The sequence below is a fragment of the Petaurus breviceps genome, unplaced genomic scaffold, assembly GCF_028583685.1.
Source record: "Petaurus breviceps papuanus isolate PSGF00001 unplaced genomic scaffold, PetGlider_PUasm1.0 582, whole genome shotgun sequence".
NCBI lineage: Eukaryota > Metazoa > Chordata > Mammalia > Diprotodontia > Petauridae > Petaurus > Petaurus breviceps.
This window is the reverse complement of record NW_027186390.1, coordinates 8,654,575-8,664,821: the sequence shown is the minus strand read 5'-3', so window position 1 is coordinate 8,664,821 and position 10,247 is coordinate 8,654,575. Positions and strand designations below refer to the sequence as shown.

The 10,247-nt window shown below is 38.6% G+C and overlaps 1 long non-coding RNA gene across 1 annotated transcript in view; it reads left to right on the top strand.

Annotated features, from left to right (window-relative positions):
* LOC138173442 (uncharacterized) overlaps positions 1-10,247 on the top strand; it is a 21,199-nt gene that overhangs the window by 5,477 nt on the left and 5,475 nt on the right. The window contains exon 2 of the long non-coding RNA XR_011171401.1: positions 7,735-7,877. This is a non-coding gene — a long non-coding RNA (uncharacterized lncRNA). The remainder of the gene's footprint in view (positions 1-7,734; positions 7,878-10,247) is intronic.

Here is a 10,247-nt window from a genome sequence, read left to right as displayed (position 1 = left end):
AAGGAAGGAAGGAAGGAAGGAAGGAAGGAAGGAAGGAAGGAAGGAAGACAATCCCTGCCCTCAAGTAGCTTACAATTGAATTGCAGAGGACAACACACAAAAGGAGACTGAAAGAGTGGGGTGGGGTTGAGGAAGAAGAAGGTTGAGGGGACATGATGGAGAAGCCCAAAGGAGTGCAGCCAGATTAGGGGCTGGGGGGGAGAGTCACATACTCTTGGTCAATAGCTTCAATTCTGAAACTGAAATTACCACTAGTCACACATGCTCAATCTGTATGGAGACAATGAATTCAAAGAGTTAATTGTATTTCTACCAATGGTATCCTTTTGGGGGAAAAGTCCCAAACTCTTGGTTATACTTTCTCCTCCTGTTACATTCTAGTTACACTTTTCCCTCTTGCTTCCTTCATACCATGGTTGTCTTCACACCCTGCATGTGAATCACCATGGTTTCTGATGCAGAGGACCTAGAGGACAGGGCATTTACATCAATGATGGTTTTTGCTGGTCAATAATGCCCTCTAAAATCATAGTTGACCATAATTGATGTCCATTTCTACCTGGTAGCATACAACTTAGTGTTTTTCAGAATAGTGATCAATCGGTTGGTGTCTGTCTATATGTGAAATCAAATTCCATACATACGGTCTTGAAATTTTTCACTGGGAGCTCAATTTGAGGACAAGAATCCCAATTTATAAGATGAGAATAGTGCACTCTCACTGAGTCCTCAACTGAAAAAATGCAATAGCCATCTGCATTGCTCTCCTGGTACAAAACTCCTCCCAAACTATCTGGGCTGGTTTCAAAAAAATAACACAAAGGACTTGAATCAGAAAAAGTCCCATTCATCTTTCTCATCCTAACAATTTCCATATACCAGGAAGCCGAGGTTAGTTTGCTCTTTTAGGCCTGTGAACTGATAAAAATCAGTTGGACTAGTATAACCCAAACCCCTTAGGATGCTAAAGTTAATGAATCCAAAGACTGGGCATTATTGTACCACCCCCTCCTAGCCACTTACTGAACACCATAGTTAGAGTTAAGTTCTCTACATTCCCACCCCTCATTCCTCTTTATAAGGAAATTTACAAAATATCTCTAGTCCTGCCTATACTGCCATCTTCCTCTACATATGACAGGGCAGTCTCCTATTGGTACCAGTCAATTTTTTGTCAAAAACTTAATATGTTTGATCCCTGAGGGGCTCTGTGCCTCCCACCAAAGTGCAAAAGCTGTTGTATGATTCCATATCCAAAAGCCAATCATTCTGTGCAATGCCCTCGGCTGGGAGCAATAGGGCCCATATACCACAATCCTGTTAATATGCATTCTGCATCTCCCTTTGTGAGTAGTAATAAAGTATTGTTAACTACTGTTCCTGTGTGACTCTGCAGTTTTGTGTCTGAACACCCCAGTACTGCAATGCCCTTCTGCTGACTGTTTCTCCAGTCTGACCCTCTACAAGTGAGATCATTTAAGAGGCTTTGCAAAAGGGCACAGCTATTCACAAATCTCTGATAAGACCTACTAAACCCCAGAACTGTCTTCAGCCCTTAATGATTCTTTAGCTATGGCTGATACAAGTGCTTCTCAGGGTCAATACTCAACTACCTTCTGAGATACTCTGTGACCTGTATTACTTGATAGAGGCTTGGCAGAAATGTCATTTGTCAAGGGATAGCTTTCAACCAGCAGCTTCCAGATAACTTAACCTCTCATCATGTTCTTTTGCAAAATCTTCCAAAATGCCATGAGATCATTAAGATACACCAATGCCAGGGCAGCCAGGTAGCACAGCGAGTAAGAGCACCGGCCCCAGAGTCAGGATGACCTGAGATCGAATCTGGGCTCAGACATTTAGCACCCACCCAGAAACACCTGGCTGTGTAACCTTGAGCAAGTTACTTAACCCCAATTGCTTTAAAAAAAAAATACACCAATGCCTCTGAGTAGTGGCACAGTGGATAGAATACCAGGCCTGAAGTTAGGAAGACTCATCTTTGTGAGTTCAAATCTGGCCTCAAACACTTACTAGTTGTGTGACACTGGGCTTAAACTATTTGCCTCAGTTTCCTCATCTGTAAAATAAGCCAGAGAAGGAAATGGCAAACCACTCCAAGAAAAACCAAAATGGAGTCACAAGTAGTAAGACACAGCTGGCATCATTGAACAACAACAGTTCATATCCACAACTACCTTTTCCATAAGTCATTGAAAAGTGGCTAGTATCCCAGAAATTTCTTGGGGGTGGGGCATATTCAGATCAATCAAATTCCATTGGCAGATAAAGGCCATCTTCTAATCTTCTCCTGACAGGTTCTTGATAGTCTTTTGTGACCCCAGTTGCTACAATATCCCTGGGAAAATCTGAAAATACTATAATAGGACCATGATATGGGTAGTCCTTATTCAATACACAGAGGCTCAGATTCTCAATTTCTTCATGAAACACCTAGAATATAATGATCACTTGGGATCCACTGTCCCACATAATAGATTACTCCTATTTCAATCCTCACTATCACCCCTGCTTGGGGTCCTACAAGTTCGTGCAGAATAGACCAAGGAAGACTTGCTAGAAAAGGGTTTGATTTCTCAATTGCCTCTGCTCCTGGCCCATCTCCATTTCCCAGTCTGGCAGACTTTAACTTCTGGAAAACCAATGCCAGATTTTTCTTTAAAGCGAACCCAGCATTCAGGCACCCATCTAGTCCACAGCATAACAAAATACCACCTGGTTTCTTTGGCTAAAATTTTTTGGCATCTTTCCCAAAGAGGATTTTCTTAACCTTTTAACCCCATGGTTTCCAAATATGTAGCAATGTTTTGCTTTTTTTTTTTTTTTTTGCAAAAGCACCCCCTCCCACCAGTAGTTTTCATTAAACAATCTATAGTTTTTTTACTCACATTTTTATTGAAATAAAGCTTAAAATATATAATTTCATAGTAGCAAACAGATTTCAAGCTTACCACAAAAGGATTATTATGTACAGTGATGTATTTATTAATAAAATGCTTTACAGTTTCATATTTATAACTTCCAAAAACCATAACCATAATAATGATAATATTAATGTGATAGGTGAGCATGTTTTTCAGCACAAAGTTTCTCAAAACAGTGTCTCTCATAACACTCTCTCAATTCTTTTTCATCCCCTAATAGATAATAAACTATTTTTATAATCACTATAACAGAAAACCCCTTTTCTTTTTTTCTTTTTTTTTTAAAGCTATCGGGGTTAAGTAACTTGCTCAAGGTTACATGGCCAGTTATTTCTGGGTGTGGTGCTGAGTATCAGAGCCCAGGATTCGATCCAAGTCATCCCGACACTGGAGCCGGTGCTCTTACTCGCTGAGCCACCGGGCTGCCCCTAAGCAATTGGGGTTAAGTAACTTGCTCAAGGTTATACGGCCAGGTGTTTCTGGGTGGGTGCTAAGTGTCTGAGCCCGGGATTCGATCTCCAAGTTATCCCAACACTGGAGCCGGTGCTCTTACTCGCTTTGCTACCTGGCCGCCTCGAGAAAACCCCTTTTCACACAAACAAGATGCTGTGAATAGTAGTAAAATTTATATCACTTTATTTGAAAAATCAGAATTTACCCATGGCCAAAACATAATACAATTTTCCAGGTTCAAATGCTTATTCTACATAATATCCCTAAACAAATCTATTTTTTTTGCAGACATTTTCTTTTAATGAACTATTTTGTTTATAAAGCTAATACTCTTATAGTAACCTGAAAATCTACAATATTTCTCACTTGCATTTCTTGATTCAAGTGATTGTATGTGAAGCATGCATTATGAGGGTCTACATTTTTAACTAGTGCTTATATTGAAAAGCTTCTGTACAAACAAAGCCAATGTAACCAAGATTAAGAGGGAGGTGGAAAATTGGGAAAGAATCTTTATAACCTATGTCTCTGACAAAAGACTCATTTCTAAAATATACAGAGAATTGAGTCAGATTTATAAGAATACAAGTCATTCCCCAATTGATAAATGGTCAAAGGATATGAACAGGAAGTTTTCAGAGAAAGTAATTGAAGATATCTATAAGCACATGAAGAAATGTGCTAAATCTAAATCACTATTAATTAGAGAAATGCAAATCAAAACAACTCTGAGGTACCACATCTCACCAGTAAGATTGGCTAAGATGACAAAACAGGAAAATGACAAATGCTGGAGAGGATACAGGCAAATTGGAACACTAATGCATTGCTGGTGGAGTTGTGAAGTGATCCAGCCTTTCTGGAGAGCAATCTGGAATTATGCCCAAAGGGCTATAAATAATTTCATATCCTTTGACCCAGCACCTAACTACTCCTAGGATTATATCCCAAAGAGATCATAGAAGTGGGAGGAAGACCCATATGTACAAAAATGTTTATAGCAGCTCTTTTTGTGGTGGCAAAGAATTGGAAATCAAGGGGGTGCCCATCAATTGGGAAATGGCTGAACAAGTTGTGGTATATTCATGTTATGAAATACTATTGTGCTATAAGAAACGAGGAGCAGATGGACTTCATATTTACCTGGAGAGGCTTATACAAACTGATTCTGGGTGAGAAGAGTAGAACCAGGAGAAATTTGTACACAATTACAGACACAACATATGTGTGATGACCAACTTTGATATACTGGACTCTTCTCAGCAATGCAGTGATATAAGTCAATACCAAAAGACTCATGATGGAGAGAAATGTGTGCATCCAGAGAAAGAACTAGAAAGAAAGTTTATATCCAGATGGAAGCAAAATACCTGATCTTTTTCCTTTTATTGTTTAGTTTTATGTCCTCTTTACCATTTTTCATTCCATCTGATACAATCTGTCTTTATAACCTGACTAATGTATAATGTGAAAGTATTTACAGATCCTATACTTAACTATATGCCGCCATGGGGGAGAGGGGAGGGAGGGGGACAAAATGTGAAACTCAAGGAATTGTGGAATTGAATCCTGTAAACTAAAAATAAACAAACAAATTAATTTTAAAAAATAAAAACAAAAAAAACTAGTGCTTATAGATCTGTATTTCATACTGATATTAATTAAGATCCATTAGTGCAGAGTCCAAAACAATTCTCCTCTATTAAATAATTTTCATTAAAAATCCATTAATTATATTGGATAATTATTCTTGATGTAGTATTGCCATCAGTAGATTTGAAAAGCAACAAATCTGCCCTAATATCAATTTCAACAATGTATTAAAAAAATGTAATTAGGCATCTTTATAGTATAATGGAAAGTGCTAGATTCACCATCACAGAATCTACATTAAAATCCTTGCTCCATCATTCACTACTTATGTCATTTGAACAAATAATATAACCTCCCTGGGTCTTATGTTCCTCATTTATAAAATTAGGAGGTCAGATTAAATGAATACTCAAGTTCCTTTCAACTACGTTATGATATGTTTATAAGCTATACCAGTAGTCTCATACTTATGAGACAATGGAGAATGTCAAATCCAGAGTCTGGAAGATCTGAGTTTAAATTTAGCCTCAGACAATAGCTGTAGGACCACAGGCAAGTCACTCAAATCTCTTTTCCTCAGTTTCCTAATCTGTAAAATGAAGATAATAATAACACCTATCTCCTAGGAATGTTGTGAGATGATTGTAAAGTGCCTGGCACATAGTAAGTGCTATATAAATTTTAGCTATTCTTATTGGTTATTATTTATCTCCTTAAAATACAAAATAGAAAGGTTTAGTTTCTCAAGAAATTAATTGCAAAGATCTTCAGACATTTGGGCATTTTCCCTCCTACTATATCATCTACAAGTTGAAACATGCAACACTTCTTTAGGTTCAATTCATCAAATATTGTTTCAACTATATAAATAGATACAGCTAGATCCAATTTCTCTCTTATCAAATAAGACTTTTTACAGTTAACAATTTAACATCACAGCATGCAAACAATCCTTTTGATGTCACAGATATAATTTTTGAAAAATTTTGTTCTTGCTTACTAACAGTAAATTTTCTCTGGAAAATGTTTTTTTTTCCCTTGCTAATATGCCTAAAGTCAAGATGTCATTTTAATGTATTAGATTTCATATTTTCTGTAGATAAAACAATGTATAAAGCAAACACAATGAATAAATATATAAATAAAGGCATATCATTTCACTTTTAGAAAACTAGGGGCAATAAAATTTAGAACAATTAAATTTAATAGTATAAAATTTTAAAAATAATCTATAACTGTTCTTAAATTATTTTTTAAGTTGAAATTTTTGGGAAACCAATTTAAAATGTTTTAGTTTCCAAAATGAATGATACTGACATGTACATAGCAGATATCATGGTACATTTAACATCTGTCCAAAGATTGCAATAAACAGGTACAAATAACTTACCTATGCCTTGAGCCTATGCTAACTGATGGTGATGGCAGCAGATTGGGTCTCCATTGAGATCTATCCACTGACTCAAATTTTATCCTGGTTGACATACCATATTAAATAACTGGTGCAATGCATTCATTATCACTTAGAGTAAATTTGTCTTAATAGTCTTTCTTTTGTTAACTCTTAATGGAGCTTTTTGACCATTTAAAAAAAAGTGGATGTATTTATCTGGGAAATATTTATGGAAAAATATCTAGTCATTTTGGTTATTAACTTATATACCACATGCTCACATTCCCTTCATGAGAATGTTCTCATCCTACCATTCCCCCCACCACCAACACACACACACACACACACACACACACATCTAGCAAACTGTTTTAACCTCAGTGTCCTTAATTTGGAAAGAGTGACTCTGAACAATGACCTGAAGCAGACTTGATTCGAAATTTTTGGTGAGGCTTTCATGGCCCAGGTTGGCTTCAATTTTGTTATAGTGACCTGATGTCACACCTGAATGGATTACTTGGGAATCCAAAGAGTCAATTTTCATGAACTTTAACCACTTACTTGACTATATATTCTGCTTCTATTGTAATAGTTAACTAAACCAACTGGGGAGTGGGTTAAGCCTAGTGGGGAGTGTTGGTAGGGAGGGCAAAGGGCTATTCCTGCTGCTCAGGAATGCTTTTAGTTGCAATAATAATAGCTCATGGTCAAGTCTCTCTGATCATTTGGATCAATCAAATGTAGTTCATGCTTTCCACAATCATGGCACCTTTGATCACTGCTCTCTGTAGCAATCACTGGAAACTTAACATAAATGTCCTCTGTGATCCCAACACCACCAAAGTGATGATATAATGACCCCCAAATTAAAGTACTGTAAGCCCAGCTCATTCTGTCTTAGAGCACACAGAATCTCCAAAGCTAGCTCCTAGTAAACACTATCCTTCTCTTTCTATCACTTTTGTATCTTGCTGATGCTCTAACCAGTGCCCAAAGTCTTCAGTTAAGTGGTCATTCTCCTTGAAAATAATTGTAATCAACTAGAGTGGGGCTCCTTCTGGATGTACAGCTTTATTTCCAACTTGTCTCATGGTCCAAACCTTTGCCTCTATTGGGATTGAACTGTCTGTGTCTGTTTCTGTGTCTTTTCTCTCTCTGTGTCCTCTCCCTGAGGGGGATTTCTCCTCTCTTTCATCCTCTTTTCAAGTCTTGATATCCTTTTGAAATTCAAGTCCTGGAACTGTCCAACGAACAGTTCAGGTATGTTAAATCTCTTCCTCCTGATACCTCATAGATTAAAACCTGGAAGGAACCTGAGAGGTCATCTAGTTCAATCATCTCATTTTACAGATGAGACTACTGAGGACCACCATACCTTCCTCTGAGGAAGTGAAGCCAGCACACTTTCCATTGAATCTGCTTCTATCCACAACTGATACCTACTGTTAGCTGTGATGGCAGTTTTGAAAACTTGAACCAGAACCAGGAGAAAGGTCTGTTACATGGGTGAGGAGAACGCAAGATAAAGAGCCCATCCAGAAAAATCACACCTTGTCCAGGAAACTTAAGAAAGGAGGACCTTGACTCATGATACATGTATGGACAGGTCTACAATACTAAGTGATAGGAAGACCTGAGATAAGCAATTGCCAAGTTACTGTCTCAGATCTTTGAAAGATCTGCAGAATGGAGAAGTGTTGCAGAACTTAGAAAATGTTGTCCTGACTTTCAGAAAAGAGAAGCAAATCTGTGTGTGTGTATCGTATACTCACATACACATCCATACAATCTATTATATACAGATTTAATTAACAATATATACATTTATAATAAAACTCCATTGTATTAATACACATGTAATATAGTTGCATACTCATATATACACATATAAATATTTTGTTTTTTATTTTTCAAAGAGAACCAATGACATCACAGGGCAATGCCTTGATTCATGTAGGAATTGGATTTAAGTGAGGCATAATTGGACAAAGTCATCAGCCTCACTCTCCCTGGGTCATCAAAATCCAGCGACAGGACAAAGGTCAAGACCAGTGGTGATGGCCCAGGACAGGGGTGGGGAACCTGCAGCCTCAAGGCCCAGGATGTAGTGGATGACCTTGGCATCTCTGATGTATGACCAAGCATTAAGTGCTCCAACAGTGCCTGATGCAGCCTCCTTCATGGCCATTGGAACAAGTTGTTCTCATTCCATTCATTCTGCCTGGGGGGAAATCTTCACATGCTTGGGGTAGACATCCCCCTACCTCGATAGCTGGTTGGAGGTCTGGTGGTTACCCTCAACCTGGTTTAGCCCATCTGCTGAGGTAGTAGAGGGGTGTGGCCACCCCATCTGCTATAATTTCTTGGAGCCACAAGTGAGAATTGGATAACTGGCTAGATACCAAAGGTGGATGAGCAGTCTTGAAGAGGGCTTGGCAAGCCCTCATATCAGAGGTGTTAGTCTTCCTTCACACCCCATCCACCCCTGATATATATATATATATATATATATATATATACACACACACACACACACATACATTATAAGCTGGTGCCTTGACTTCCATTCCTGGCAAAATTTGAAAACATCGTTTGTGATCATTTAGAAAGGAAGCAATGATCTTTCAGCAATCACTAAACATAGTGTGGTTTCACCAAGAATAGGTCATGCCAGACTGACTTTACCTCCTTTTTTGTCAGGGTAACTAGACTGGTAGAGCAGGTAGATGGAGCAGGCAGAGTAAGCTTACTTAGATTGCAACAAAGCACTTGACAAAGTCCCTAATGCTCTCCTTATGGAGAACTTGGACAGCTGTGGTTAAGTGGGTTGGCAAACTAGGCAAGCAACAGAGGAAGAAGGAATCAATGAAGAAAATAGGCATATATAATAGGGGCAGCTAGGTGGCACAATGGACAGAGTGCCAGTCAGGAAGACTCATCTTCCTGAGTTCAAATCTGGCCTCAGACACTTACTAGCTGGGTTATCCTGTGCAAGGCACCTAACCCTGTTTGCCTCAGTTTCCTCATCTGTAAAAAGGGCTGGTGAAGGAAATGACAAACCACTCCAGTATCTTTGTCAAGAAAATGAAGCCACTCATGCCCTGGGTCACTCACAGAGTCCAACATGACTGAAAAACAACTGAACAACATGTGCCCTACAACCACAGGGAGTAGGTGCTATGATTAGTCCTGTTTTGCAGTTTTACACAAAACTTCAGTGGCTCTGTCATCTCCTTGATGTAAAGACAGACTCCAGAGATGTAGTTCTTCTAATAACCCCTTCTCATTCTGCGTAACTGTTGTCTACATATCCTTGTAAATCTTCCCAAATCTACTTCAGGTCTTCACCTAGGTCTTTCAGCATTACCTGGATATTCCCATAGCACTTGAGCTGTATACCTGTCATCCTTCGCCTGATTATCAATTTACTGGACCATATCTTTCTCACCACTTCATTCTCATGAGTCATCTTTGGTAAAGTGCCTGTTGATGCCCATCTACCTCCCTCTGAGGAATCTAGGTAATGCTGCGGATAAAGCATTAGGCCTGAACTCAGAAAGACTTGAATTCAAATCTGGCCTTACATATTTATGACCCTGTTGTTGTTCAACCATTCAGTCACATCCAACCTTTCATGACTCCTTTTGAGATTTTCTTGCCATTTCCTTCTCCAATTCATCTTACAGATGAGGAAACTGAGGCAAACAAGATTAAGTGACTTACCCAGGTTCACATGGCTAGTAAATATCTAAGGCTGGATTTGAACTCAGGACTTCTTGACTCCATTCTATCTACTGTACCTCCTAGCTGCCCAGCTAAAATCCTGGTAAGTCACTAAACTCCTATCTGCCTCAGTTTCCTCA